Source organism: Protopterus annectens, chromosome 4.part1 (genome assembly GCF_019279795.1).
Source record: "Protopterus annectens isolate FY-2018-M chromosome 4.part1, PAN1.0, whole genome shotgun sequence".
Classification (NCBI taxonomy): Eukaryota; Metazoa; Chordata; order Ceratodontiformes; family Protopteridae; genus Protopterus; species Protopterus annectens.
This window is the reverse complement of record NC_056734.1, coordinates 240,561,757-240,577,709: the sequence shown is the minus strand read 5'-3', so window position 1 is coordinate 240,577,709 and position 15,953 is coordinate 240,561,757. Positions and strand designations below refer to the sequence as shown.

At 33.6% G+C, this 15,953-nt stretch overlaps 1 protein-coding gene across 2 annotated transcripts in view; it reads left to right on the top strand.

The window, feature by feature from the left end:
- Positions 1–7,372: 7,372 nt before the first annotated feature.
- LOC122800827 (phospholipid scramblase 1-like) overlaps positions 7,373–15,953 on the top strand; it is a 604,453-nt gene continuing 595,872 nt past the window's right edge. Inside the window, exon 1 of one of the 2 annotated variants that reach the window (XM_044070117.1) lies at positions 7,373–7,535. The gene's annotated coding sequence lies outside the window, so the exon portion shown is untranslated. The remainder of the gene's footprint in view (positions 7,536–15,953) is intronic. The other variant, XM_044070116.1, reaches the window with a different exon arrangement.

Sequence of the window (15,953 nt, the reverse complement as noted above, 5' to 3'; positions counted from 1 at the left end):
AAGTCCAAGAACACTGCATCAATGGGCCTAGACAATATCCCAGGATGGCTTCTAAATAGCATGAAACATAACCTATCACGGGCTCTGGAATTACTATTTAACTGTAGCCTCCAAACAGGCTTCGTGCCTCATGAATGGAGAACAGCAACAATCTTCCTTCTGCATAAAGGTGGGCCGTATACAGACCCTGGAAACTACAGACCCATAAATCTCACTAGTCTTATATGTAAAGCCATGGAAAGAATTATCATGGAAATGATCAACAGAGATATAGTAAACCTCCAGATACTGGAGCCAACCCAGTTTGGTTTCATCAAAGGCAGATCATGCCTGCTTAACCAGGTGGACTTCTTTGAGAAGGTAACCAAGTCAATGAATAAGGAAAAAATGGTTCACCCTGCCTACCTTGACATGGCCAAGGCATTTGACACAATACCACACTCAGGCATTGTTGACAAACTCAACAGGTTAGGTACAAACTCATATGTCACCTGGTGGATAGCCAACTAGTTCACAGACAGGACCCAGGAAGTTAGATCTGGGGAGTCCACCTCTACAAAGAGTCCAGTCACAAGTGGAGTCCCTCAGGGATCAGTCATTGGACCACTCCTTTTTGACATTTACTTCTCTGAAGTCAACGTCAATATCAGTGGTCTCTGGCTGATTAAATAGGTTCATAGGTTCATAGGTAGGTACTAGGCTATCTGCCCGAAGGCATTTATAAGCCTAGCCAGAATGTGTTGGCTTTCTCCACCCCCTTAGATTAATTCCCTGTGCCTCTGTCCAGCAGAGCCACTAAAGTGATCCCCTAGGTAAACTTTCTGTTTCCCATCCACTCGTCAAGATTTCTTTTGAATCTGCAGATGATTGCAAATTAGGAGTTGTTGTTGAATCCCACACTGACACAAATGTTCTCCAGGATGGCTAACACAAACAACTGGTGTCAGAGCCATGGACTAAAACTAAATGCCAAGAAATGCATAATAGAATTCTTTGAGAAGTCATTCATCCCCAGTAACTATCATATTGACAAAACACCTCTTACAGCTGACCCTGTAGTCAGGGACTTAGGGACACACATTGTAGGTAATCTAGCCTTGGACAATCACATGTCTACAGCAGTGAGGAAATCATTCTATGTTATGCAACTTATATGGCATCTAAGTCCAAGAAAGTCATTGTTCCACTGTATTTGGCATTCATCAGACCTATCATTGAGTACAATCCCCTCAATGGTATGTACCTAACCAGGCATATCCAACAATTGGAACGTCCACAGAGGTTCCTCACTAAAAAAATCCACGGTGTAAGTAAAATGTCCTATGCAGACCGCCTCAAGGCCCTATCCTTGTATTCTGTCTCCTACAGGCTTTTGAGAGGAGAACTATGCCTGGCATAAAGAACATTGTCAGACCCCACTCTGATGGACCTCCTGCATATCCATAAAACAAACAGCACCAGAATTACCCATTCTAAAGACTTAAACCTTGCCTATGATATAAATAGCATCTGCTGGAAAGACAGGTGTGTATCCCAGAGACTACCCCATCTATGGAATAGGCTCCCCATCCATGTGAAGTTGAGTTCCTCCCTATACCAATTCAAGTGCAACTTTGACAATTGGATGAGGAACAGGACATTCATCCCTGGTTTGGCAGCTATGTCTCTAATGGACACAGGCAAACTGTAAATAGTTCATCTCCCAGGCCCCTGCTTACACTTATCAAGGGTATCAGAACTTGTCCGATATTTGGGATGCATAGCTAGGCTTAAAAAGGCCTTTACTGTTAGCCTAGTAAACACCTATGAACCTATGAAAGGAAGGAAAAAGGGGTATATATTGCTTTCACTGATTATTTATTAATTACATAATCACTAAATAGCTAGTATTGTTCATTGATCCCTTAATAGAATACAGCCCCTTTATTAATAATCCAAAGCCTTTATTTCTTATTTAATAGATCTGCCACATTAGTAAGGTGGTAGCCTGCTATAATGGTGTCTATTCCCATAAAAACAAAATAGGCACTGATATGTTGAATGGTGCATTAAAATAAACATTTAACCAAGTTAGAGTTTTTATTGTGTGCTACCATAAACCACTTGTAATGGAGGCCCTTGAGGTATCTGCAAATGAAACCTTAAGGACATCAGGAGTTTCAGCTATATGGCCTCTGAATGCCCATGACTATTTTTCACTTTTTAAGTCTTTATGACTACATTCAGGCCAATAAACCTAAACCCACTAGCTGTGGACATGCATGTTTCCTTAATCTTTATGGGCATCAGCTCATCAGCTGGGTTTAAAGATCCTGTGTTTCTGACGTATTGCCAAACTATCCACTTATGCTGTCCAGATGAGGTCAATAAAAATGTGAAAACATGCATGTGCAGAGCTAGTGGGGTTGGCTTTATTGGCATGAATGTAACCATAAAGACTTAAAAGTAAAAAAAGTCTTGGACATTCTGAATCTATGTAGCTGAAAAACTTGCAATTTTTACTGAATGGTTTGTCCATGTGTCCTTTTTACCCTTTAGTTTGAAAATAACGTAGTTCTCTGATTTTACATTATACATTACTCAAATGGGCACATTCTAAGATGCTTATGGTATAAGTCTGATAACAAACAATCATTAAGAGTCTTGTAACCATGACAGCCAATAAAAAATCAATCTGGAAGAGCTCAGCTTTCATTGAAAATTGTATTTTAAACTTACAGTGACTCAAAAAATCCAAAAGAAAAAAACTGTTGAGTTCTGAAAATTCACCCCTTCAGACAGCTCAGCAATTATCCAAGTATCTATGGTGTCTAACTTAGAAAAGAATTGTGCTCCCTATTGTAAATATAAAGGTATTCAAATAGCCCATAAAAATTCAGCATACATGGGTTTAAAAAGCAGTCCCTGTGGCAGTACCCTTTGTATGAAACATTGTGTTTTAAACCATTTCTGTTAGCTGAACAAAAGACAAGTCAGCAAATTCCAAAGAGTATAGCTCAATAACTTGCAACCAGTATCTTAAATCTCTTATCCCACTTTCATGTGGTGCACCAGAGTAAAGAGAAGAACACATATACCAACTCCAAGCCAACTGCATATCTGTGGTGATTTTTAAAAGCTGTTGTGTCATTAATCCTAGCATGAATAAAGGGTAATTGGAAATCAAGAAATAGCTTGTCAGTGACCCTTTGCCAGCAACAACAAGCCTACCTAGGGTGGGGTGTGGTAATATTTGTGAATTTGGGAAGAATATAAAAATGTTGTCTTGTAGGGGATATATCCAACAACTTATTTTTTTGTTCTTTACTGATAATCCCCAAATCCACTCCATACTGCAAAAAGTCACTAATACACTCTTGAAAACCAAATGTGGAATTAGTATGCATTTTACAGTAAAATATAGCATCTGAGAGTTGTTTATATACCTTATCTATCTGAGTACAAAAAACATATATACATATTACAAATGACCACAACTCTCTCCCTTGGGTGTACAGGTGTGCAAGCTGTCATTGTTCTTAAATTTTTGTAGTAAGTTCTGTTGTGCTTTATTAAGATTTTCTCCAAATCTTCTAAAAATAAAGGCTGACTCTTTAAATAGGTCTCTCACTATTGATTCTTCAAACACATTTACAATACTGGAATTGGATGGTTGAAAACTGGATGGTTTAAAACAGAAAGACACAATATCAAAATCTGTGATAGCAGGATTTTGTTTGTTAGAAAAATATGTTTTCATTTTTAGACTTCTATAAAATAATTTTAAATTGCAGACTATCTGATCATATGAAATATAATCTATAGTAATGAAGCTTAAACCTTTATTGAGAAAAGAACAGTCATCAGGAAACAAAACCTCATTACAAATATTAATGACTAGGTCATTTACCTTCCACACACATAACTATAGGCAAACTTCTTTGATTAACAAAAATACAAAAGTGATTGTTTGTCTCTTAGACAACATACTAGGACTGACAGGTAGATAGATACAAAGGTGATGAGAAATACAAATCAGACAGAGAGAGAGAGAAGTCCTAATACATGAAGTGGGAATTTTTGTGAAAGGTATCAAAGAAAATAATATTTTCAGAGCAATGGTTATATTCCATGAAAGACCAAAAATTGCAAATGACTGTTATGGGATGCGGTTTTAGGGGGTGGCAATGGAGATGTATCATGGGTGACCTTTGTCACTGTATTTGATTTTATTGTTTATAAAGCTGTATATGAAGAGGATAACTGCAGGACTCACTGAGGTGGAGAAAGGATAACAGGAAGTTAACTTTTATAATTTGTTTACACATGACTGTTTGGTGATGTTTAGGGACTTGGAAGAGGAATTTACCAGGTGCACTTCAAGAATGTTAGTGGTCTGGAGAGAAATCAGGGTTAATGTAGAAAGTGAACTGGGTTATAGCTTTTTTGAAGGTTAGCAAAGGGAGCAGGTTGGCATGTCCATATAATGGACAATGGCAAAATAACTGGGATTGGACTAGTACCCTTGTAAGAGTGCAGGAGATAACTAGGCTAAAATGATTGTGGTAGAATTAGGAGATTTGGTATCAGACTCATATTTGTTAATGCAGAGGATACATGCAGCTAATAATGATCTTGTTGCAGGTATTATACTGAAGAAGCTGTCTTTGCCTGAGTCAAAGAATTGGAGTTACATGAGGAAGTGCAATATAAGTGTGATCCTTCTGTGTGAAGGAGTTAGCACACTCAGATTGCTAGGGTTACGTTCTATGGGGGGGGGGGGGGTGTTGGGATACCTTATTTCAGAAGTGATGGCAAATGTAGAGCAACAGGTATGGAAGAGGGAAGAAGGAAAGTTTTATTTGAGTTAGTGGCACTTTATTGGAGAAGAATGCTAAGGATATGTGTAAAGAGAGTAAAAGGCGATGATAGCTATATGCAGAACAAATATAAGTATCAGGGCAGGTAGGATGAAGGAAAACTGTAAATGAATGTTGGTTCTGCAGATTAAGTATCAGGGGAGGTATGGTGAAGGAATGATTTTGAATGAATGTGATTCTGCAGATTGAGGGGATGTTTATGGAGAAGTGGGAGAAGAAAGGCTGAGGTAGATGGCTGGCGTATGAGTGTGGGGGAGGGTAAAATATGAAAGCAGATAATGAAGGAATATGGTCTGAAGAAGTGAGTGGTGGGAGCATCTGAAGGTGAAAGAGGTGCAGCTCAATTCCTGAAGTGAAGGGAGAAGGTGGAGAGTAAGGAGGATGCACTGGTTTTAGATGACGTTCTCAAGGCAGTCTAGGGTGATGTGTCTATGGCATTGTTTGGTAGGATATAATATATCCTAATAAACCATGTCATAGACCCATCACCCTAGACTGCTTACATAACTTCATATATATCCAATATATATGCATTTGTGAGTTAAAAGATGAGGGTGAGTGTAGCAGGTTGGTGTGTGCACTAAAAAGTAAAAATTACACCGCTGTAATGAATTGAAATTACGCTTAAAAATCATAGGTATAGTTCCCAGATTTCATTTCATGAAAATGGAATGCCATATTTCAAGAACCATAAACCAGTGCCTCTGATTATAATTTAGGATGCATACTGATAAAATGTTATGAAGATAAGATACTTCTCACATCATATTCCTTTTCTGTTGAATATTAATATTGAATTTTACTAAGATTTGCATGAATTGTTTTTTTTTTATATTCAAATATTTTATGCTTTCAGCAGTGTTGACACAGCATTTAGATGGGGCATACAATCTAATTATTTTAATTGTCTTGTGACTTACTTGTAATGACTTACTTGTAAACTAACTCTCATATTTTCATATGTATCAAACTGTAGTTGACTTTGATGATATATAAAGCATTTAAGATCAACGTTTTAGTTCAGTAGTGGTTTGTACGCATGACACTGGAATTACTGGTCAAATCTCTGAACTGGGATGACCCAGAAGAACCAGGTTTGTAAGGTAAACAGGTCATACAAAACATATATTGCTTTCACTTCATTACAGATTGTTTGACATACTGTGTGACTAAAAATGACTCCTGCATCTTCATATCAGGTAAAATGATTTTCTTACAGTTGTTTCAGAAGTCCCTCTTGGTTAGATCATTCAGTCCAAAATAAATACTCTTCAGTTTCCCTATGCTCTCATGTCTGTTTGTACTCCTAGTCAACCAGCAACCCATTCATCAGCTTTTCATTGCTGTTGTTGGTCCTGTAATACTTTATATTCCTGCTTGCAGTATTATGGTTAGTGATTCATCAGCCACTTCTCCCATATCACAACCACTCAGTACCTTCTGATAAATTGTATTTATTTGACCTCCACAACCCTCCACCCCAATGTCTTGTTAGCTGACCTGCAAGAAACTTGATGATCCATCTTATCTTTACTTATGCTATACAAAATGACTGACTCTGCCTATGCACATGCTCTGTACTTTATTCATTAATCAGCAATAGTTGCTTTAAACATACACAGGTTGTGATGTCTTTGCCAGTGCTACCGTTCTATTCTCGGCTGGAAAGCCTTCTGTGTGGAGTCTGCATGTCCTCCCCGCGGTCAAGTGGCGTTCGAAAGACATGCGTAGGATGGGCGTACCTTCGTTTCGTTGAAGGTTGGGCGTCGAGCTGGCACCTCGGCACCCATAAAAGAATCTACTGCCAATCATTAGCGGACCGGAGTTCCGCTGTGGCGAACACTAACCGGGAAAAGCAGAAAGAAGAAGATAAACAACCACAGAGTTTGAACGGACATGATCCAGGTTTAATACGCAGAAGCTGACATTTTTATGTAGATATCTGTTTAATGCAGATGTGCTGTGTAAAATATATCTTATGCCGTACGGTTGTCACTGTCTGCATCTGTGGTCACTGTACTCATATCAAACCAAGCTCACTAACCAGCCTTACTAGTGTTCTTGTGCTGTATGTGGTAGTACCTGTGCTTGTGATATGTGCAGCTTGGCTGTATCAACAACAGCTACATAATCACACACTTCATACTTCTGCGGAGTATGTCCTGAACATCAGAGACTGTCCGCAGTCTCTTTGATGTTAAGTAAGTATCCAATAAGTACCCAAAGATCTGTTTTCATTTCCCTTTAATTTAAATTGGTAGCGTTTTTTTCCTTTATGCTATGAATGCTTGGACACTGTATTAGTTTATTTCTACACATATTAATATTTTTCATTTTTATGTTTGTGTTTTTTTTTAAGCTGATTCTGTATTGCATAGTAACATTGAGACAATTACTGACAGGTAAAGGGAAACCCTCTCAGGCTAACAGAGATGGTATTACACATCTCCATTGTGAATTAGAAATGATGTTTTCATCTGGTTGCTAAGGACTGGTTTACGCCATTGTTCAGAGACATGCCACCAGAAACGCTAGCTCAGGGGATTAATTTCAGCTAATGGCCTAATTAAATGAATCCAAAATACTTCTTGGTAGTCTTAACGTTTTTTCCTGGGTAATAGTTGTTTATTTGCATACCTACTTCAGAAAGCTCAGATGTTTGAAAAGCTTTAAAAGGTAAGTTTCTACACAGTCTATCATATATATATATATATATATATATATATATATTTTTTTTTTTTTTATCAGAAAATGTCCGGTAATGGTGCAGTCAACATTCCTCAGGTCTAAAATGTCCCTTGTTGTAAAATGCAGCATGTCAGCAGCTATAAATATGTTCCTCATGGATGCAATACAATTCATTATGGGAACTAAACTACTGGAGAAGCATTTCCTCGTAGGTCATTGCTTCAGAAATATTTTGTAAACAGGTGTGAAAACGTTGCTAGCCGGTGAGCTGACAAAAGCATACATGTAGTAGAATTGTTAAGGACTTGTAGGGATACCAAATTCTAAATAAAGTGAAGCTAAGGATTTAATTTTATTCCCCATCACTTTTTTGCTATTGTTTCCTTCTTAGTCTGTTATTACAAATAACTTTAATTTCACATTTCATTTGACAAAAGTACTACAGTGATAATAGCATTTGAAACTGAATGGCTATCTAGATTCTTTGTGCATAAAATTATGCATGACTTTCTTTATACTTAACTTTCATGTCATTGTGAATGATGTACCAAACTAATGCTTACTTTCTTACCAATGTTCAGCCACTAAACAAAGCTGTTTCTGTACAGAATCAGTGATATTATTTTCCTATTTCAGCCTCTCTCCTTTTTTAACAACTCTGTTAACATTTCTTATCTAAGACAGCTGTTAAAAAAGCAAATCATAAAGTCATGCCATAATAATCTGTAGTTTGCTGCCTAGCATTCTTATTACTTAACGAAGTCCATTGTCTGGCTGTAGCAAGGAAATTAAACATTTTGTCAAAAATACTATCTAAAACATTACAACAGAACACTCTCATGCTGGAATAGTAGACAACCTTTAGAAAGATAATGGCAGCCTGTTGGAATTATATTCTAGTGGTCATTGGAAATGAAGCAAACCAAAGAACTGTTAAACCTAAGCACTTAGAATATCATATTACCTGCTATGACTGCCAGTGCTTTATAGATAATGACTGACTTTATACTGTAAATAATTTAGGGGATAACACGGTGTGTGTGTGTGTGTGTGTGTGTGTGTGTGGTGTGTGTGTGTGTGTGTGTGTGTGTGTGTGTGTGTGTGTGTGTGTGTGTGTTGTACTGTATATGTATCTATGTGTGTGTGTGTGTGTGTGTGTGTGTGTGTGTGTGTGTGTGTGTGTGTGTGTGTGTGTGTATATATATATATATATGTATATATATATACACACACACACACACACACATACACAGGAGTTTAGCTCTGAGAGTTAAGGCTATGCGCTGCTAATGAGCTTCTTCCCATAGTCCTGAGTTTGATTCATCTTTTTTTTTTTCTCAACTATTTTTTTTTATTTTCAATTAAAATAACATTTACATAATATTTTAAATATCATTTTAAACAACTATATACAATATCTACAATAGCCTGACTTTCAATTATATACACTGTATGTTATTAAATATAGAATTAACAGATCAGTTATCAGAGATACAATATTGATTATTGCAGAGTGCCCAACAAAGATATAACTTTCTTCCAAGGATTATTTACCAGTGGCCTGGGATAGATTCGTAGTTCTTTGATTTTTATTTCCATCAATGCAGTTGTCTTCAGTAAAGTGTAGAATTCTTCCAAGGTCAGGGGTGTATTTGAATTCCACCTTCTGGTTACGCATTTCCTAGATATAGCAAGTATTGTCCATAACAAATACATATTTGTCTTATTCAGGTAGGGACCTTCATTTACATTTAGAATTATCAATACTTTAGTTAAGGTAAAGGATTCATTAAATATAGCTTGTAAAAATGACTGATTCCATTCCAGTATGATTTAATTTTATTACATTCATAAAAATATGAATCCAGTCTGCTTTATTTGACTTTTCACACTTCCAGCAAAAAACATTTGTAGTAGTATTGATCTTTTTAATTCTATCTGGTGTTAAAAATGCTCTATGAAAGTATTTCCAGTAAAATATTTTCCAGTACTGTGTATTAGAGGTGTAATTAACTGATAGTAAGATGTTAGTTTTAATTTCTACTGTTAACTGCAATGACTGACCTTTTGTTAAGAACTGCCAGTATGATGGCTTGGGAATTGTTTTATATGTTATTAACTCTTTATATAGATTTGAAATTTAATTTTTCTTTTCACAGCTATTATATATAAATTCATACAGAAAACTTATTAGATTTGGAATATCTTTAAATGAGGAATTATTAAGTAATCTGCATAAATCTTGAGTGTACATTAGAATGCTTTGTAAGGTTAACCAGTCCTGTGTTGGAATATTGTAAGGAGTTTTTATCATATGTATATCTAAAACATTTAATTTATTTACACATTGAAACCAGCATAAGAATCCATTTTGTTCCCAGGAGGTTATTGTTTCCCTATATATTTTGTAAGGAAAGTTCGTGATGGTAACTGGGGTTAAAAAGTTAAACAAAAGTTTTAGATCTATGTTTGCATTGATAAGTTTCCTAAAGGAAATGATGTAATGATTAATCAGTGTTGTTTTAAGTTTTGTTATATTATATGGTATACTTATGCATAGTATGTACCAGGGTTTGTTTGATTTCTCTACTATTAAAACATTTTTTAACAGATTAAATTCATTTGTTAATATAGCCGTTGTTAATTCTTTCCAGTTGGCAAAATAATTTGAGTTTATCCAGTCTGTTGTAGTTTTAAGCACAGATGCTTTTATATATGTTTCTATTTCTGGGAAGTTCAATCCTCCTTGTTTACAGGGTCTAATGTGATGAGTTAGAGCAACTCTATTCTTTTTGGGATACCATAAAAATTTTATTAAACATGAGTTTATTTCTTTAAGAATGCATCTTTCAGGAATTAACTGTATTGTTAATGCTACATATAGTATTTTTGGCAATAAGACCATTTTTATTAATTGCAATCTGTCTTCAAAAGTTAATATAATTTTGTTCCACTTTTCTATATATATTTTTATTGTTTCAATAATGTTTTTATAATTTATTAATATTGTTTTGTTTATATTTTTGTATAACACTGTTCCTAAATAATGTAGTATAAATTCTTGTTTCCCTATGATGGATTTATCTGTAACTTGTAGTTCTTTTTTCTTATTTAAAAATTGAAATTTTGATGACTCTCTGGAGTTTGATAGAGTTAATAAAATATAATCAGCAAGCAGCATTATTTTAGATATGTACTGGTCATAGACTTCTATTCCTTTTATTCTTGGATTATTGCATATTATTTCTGCAAGTATTTCTATAGCCAAAGCAAATAAAATAGGAAATAGGGGGCATCCTTGTTTAGTACCTTTTGTTATATAGATAGATTCTGAGGTGAAATTGCCTAATTTAATGTAGGCTAAGTTATTAATATATATATATATATATATATATATATATACATATATATATATATATATATATATATATATATATATTTAGTAATAAGATGAAGGGAGGAGGAAATTCAAATAATGCTAAAGTTTTAAATAGATATTCCCAGTTGAGGGAGTCAAAGGCTTTTTCTATGTCTAATCAGATTACAGATGTTTCTCTATCTTCTTTAATCACATAATCTATAAGAGTAATTACCCTTTTAATATTATCATGTGTGCGCCTGTTATATAAAAATCCAGTTTCATCATTATTAATTGTTTTTGAAAGTGGGATTTTCATTCTGTTAGCTAGTATTGACATGAATATTTTATAATCATTATTCAGTAATGATATAGGTCTGTATGAGGTGCAAAGGTCTCATGGTTTATTATCTTTTAGAATTGATGTTATGAGAGAATATTTCCATGAGAGTGGTATTTTTGCTTCTGACTGGACTTCTAGGAAAGTTTTATGAAAAAGGGAGATTACTGTTGAAGGGAAGAGTTTGTACATTTCCGTAATTATACCATCTATCTCTGGAGCTTTGTTAGATTTATTTTCTTTTATCATGTCAGCAATTTCTTTGTAGGATATAGGTTTTTGTAGGTATGATCTTAAGTTTTCAGAATTTTTTTTTTATATTGATAAGGTTGGTATCTAAGTTTATTTGGTTGGTATCTAAATCTTCTTTTTTGAAGTGTTCCATATAATGGAACTGAAATGCTTCAAGGATGTCTCCTCTATCTGATACTTTTTTCCCCTTTCTTTTCATGATATATACTACTAATGTTATTTGCTTTAGATTGCATTTTAATTCTTGTAGATAAGTTATGTAGATATCTGGGGGAGGTGGCTAATGAGTTTATTTTTAATTTTTCCAAGGATAGACAAGTTTTGTGTGTTAAATTTCATTATATTTTTATTTAATTCCTCTATTTCTTTTTTTACTTCTGGACAATTCTGATTTTTTTTTTTTTAGATTTTGCTGTCGAGTCTGGTTTGCAAGTCTAATGATTCAGATTCTCACTCTCTAACTTTGTTTTTGTACCAGCTAAGGGTCTTACCAAATACATATGCTTTTAATGAGTCCCAAACCATGACTCTATTGATTTCTGTTGTAATATTAATTTCAAGAAATAATTAACATCCAGGCTCCGAATTCTTTAATTTTCGTGATATATGATGGAATTCTAGTTGAGAAGATTAAAGGTTTAAACTCTATTTGGAGATTCATTATCAGAGAGTCATGATCTGAGAAGGGGCATGGAACTATTGAGAAGTTGAGGATTTTTGTTTGTAAATCTTGAACTATGAATAATTTGTCTAATCTGGTTTGTGTTCCAAATCTATGGTCTTTATGGGAAAATAATAAGGATTTGTCACTTTAAAAGTGTCAATTAAATTAAATGGCTCAATCCATGTTTTTAACGATTTTGAAATAGTTGCTATGCGAAAAGACTTCTTGGTGGTTTCAGAAGCTTCTAAGGTACAGTTAAAGTCTCCTCCCAGTATAAGATTTCCTTTATAATTGTTGGAAATAAAATCTAGGTGTTTTTTTATCTTTTCCTGCTCCAGTTCCTGGGAACCAATATAGATTAGCTAAGGTCCATATTCTGTTATTAAATTTAATTATAACAAATGCTAGTAGACCTTCTTTGTCTTCATATTTATAAATAACTTTTGGAGTGATTATGTTTTTCTTCCAGATAACTGATTCTCCTTTTGTCTTTGTTCTATAGGAGGATTGAGCTAAGACTGTATAGTCCTTAGGGTTCCAAATAAAGCTATCATTAGTCTTAAAATGTGTTTCCTGGAAAAATACTACATGTGCCTTATATAGATTTAAATATTTTAGTAAGTTTGATCTTTTATTTGCATTATTTAAGCCATTAGTATTTAATGATAAGAATGTTAAATCCATTTCAAGTTATTGTTGGAAGAAACTTTTTGCTTCTTTTTTTTTTTGATTATAGTAGTTATACCATATTCTCTGATAACATTGGATGTTATTTTTATGTGTGTAAACTTGGGAGTGTAATTTAATGTTCTTTCTTCTTTAAATATAAGTAGGGTAAAATTCTAGTCAGGCTTTAAAAAAGTACTTCTATAAAACATTAATTCTAAAGTATCAAATACAAGTAAATATGAATTTCCCATTAAACATGGAATGAAAGTCATTCCTAATCCAGTAGATAAAGATAGATCTATTGCATTATCACTCATACCTTTAACCAACAATATAAACTGAGCTCCGTATGTTAAATTATTATATGGAGAATTTTCTTAAAAGAGATATGAAATTCAGTTTTATTCTATTATTGTTCTATAGTATTTTATATATCAGGATGGAATGTTAGTAGTGTAAACAATTATTATGTTGACTTAGAAAATATCCAATATTTAGTTACCCTTAAGAGATCCCAAACATGTCAGATATGTCATTTTGGATAAATTAAATGCAACAGAGGAGCATACACTAAATAAGTCAACAACAAATAGATTATTACTAAAATAATTTGACTAAAAGGACTCTACAGGAGACAATGAGTGATTACCAATGAAATATGAATTTACTGTAGGTGTACTGTCTTCCTTTACTTTCCCACGTTTCAGCTCACCAACTTCAACTTGCACTTATGAAAAGACATGGCTTATCAGTGGTATCTTGACTCTGAGTAGAGGCGCCCTACATTCTAGTGTGCAGTGCTTTTACATATTTATAGATTTACAAAGCAGAGTCTAAGAATGAACTGTGATCACCCTGACAATTCCCATCCTGCATAGGCACCTCCTGCTTCCAAAATGGGTAATCACATCAGTTCTAGAATGAATGTGAAAGTACTTATATGGTAATCAAGACTTACCTTAGGTAAGTATTAATCAAATAGTATTTAGAGCATCTTAGAGAGTTCTTGGGGCAGTTATAATACTCTTAAGCCTCTCCTCCCTTGACCAAAAACAGAGATTTCCCTTCCCTTTCTTTCCCTTGTTTTAAATCAGTACTAATAAAAGAAATTCAGCAAACATAGGTAAACAAAAATAACATTCAGTAGTCCATCTTGTACATGACTCGCAATTCATTAAACACGTCAGTGACTAACATCACTTTAGTAAACATTATAAAGACAAATTAGAAATAATTTCCTAGCTCTTTAAATTTTCTGATAAAGCAAAAAGTTAACAATAAGCTATTTTAACTAAAAGTATAACGCATTTAATTTTTTCCTTGCATGTATACATTTCTACTTATATTGCAGTGTCAATAGCTGTCTTTGAAATCTGTATAATACTTCACTTCTTCAAATTATTCCTTTTTCAATTCAGGTTTTGTTTTGTCAAAACGGCAACAATATTTCAAGGGCACAATTAATATTTAGACTGATGTTTCAAATAAATGACTTGTCAGTTGCCAATTGAGTTAGTTTAGGATGTATGATTACTGCAAATATAGCATGTTGCAAAAATAATATGTATTTTTTCATGTGCTCTAGAGACTGTCATATGCAAGTGACATATATAATGTAGCATATATAGAGACGATAGCTTATGGATTCAGGTTGCTAAAGTAAATTATGCTTATTAATCAGGCAGTTTCATTTAAATTCACAAGCAATTTGGGGATATTTCAGTTGAGTTTCCAGGAATGTGTAGTCCAATGTGAGTAACTGAGTCCGCTTTTCCTCATAAACATATGTCACAATTCATTAAACTAAGCAGAGTCTAACATCTGTCTAATAATCATTATAAAGACAAAAAATAGTAATTACTTAGCTTTTCAAACTTTCTGATATCGCAAACTGTTGAGAGTAAGCTATTTTAACTGGAAGACTAAAACATTTCAATACTTCCTTGTGAATATATATATATATATATATATATATATATATATATATATATATATATATATTACTTTTACGGTAATGTCAAGAACTGCCTTTGAAATCTATGCATTACTTCACTTCTTTCAAGTCATTCATTTTACAGTTCAGATTATATTTTGTCAAAATGTCAATAGCATTTCAAGGGCACATTTAACTGATATTTTAAACAAATAGCTATCAGTTATCAAGTGAGTTTGTACAGAGTGTGAGGTAATTACAAAGATAACATGTTGCAAAAAGTAATATGTATGTTTTCATATGCTCTAGAGACTGACAATTTCAAGAAGCATATAAAATGTAACTTTTACAGTGCAGACAGCTTGTGAAATCCGCATGTTAAAATGAGTAATACTTTTTAATCAAGCAGCTACATTTAAGTGCACGTGTAGTTTTGGAACATTTCAGTTGTGTTTCCAGGAATATGTAATCCTATGAGGATAAATCATAAAATAAATAATCCTATTATGTATTTATTTTATTTTGTTTAGATTGTTTTTTTCATTTTAATAACTAAACATTACTTTTTCTTATTATTTGTTAACTGTGAGGTTAAATGCACTTCGCAGATTCTGCAGCAATTGTTTACTGTTGCTATGGCAACGCAAATAGAATGTGAAGAAAGCTTCACTTCTCTTAACCAACAGTACATTTTTCCCTCTTTTTTTATGTATTTGTTAATACTAAAAGGAAATAATTCAAAGGACATATGTACATGAATGGAACATTTCAGAGTTAATCACGAACATATCCCCAGTCCCAATAATCATAACAGTGACTATCATTAATCTAATAAATATTGTAATAACAATTAATTAGGTTCACTATTCCAAATAGTCTACCTTAAAACTAGATTATTTTAGACTATTATTTATCTATGTATAGATAGTGAGTTATTAAATATATAAAAACTATATTAGCATAGTAAATAGGAGAGAATTTAGAAAGGGAGACGATGCAGTTAAAATAAATAATGAGAAAAGAGAGAAGAAAGAAAGAAAAGAGAAAATACGCATATACTATGTATGTTGATTTACAGTATAAATATTTTATGTGCTATATAACCCTCCTTCTGTGAAAAAAAAGTACCCTGTTTTACATACCTGAGGTAATGTGAAAACTCTTATGTGTCATCTAATTTCAAAAAATAT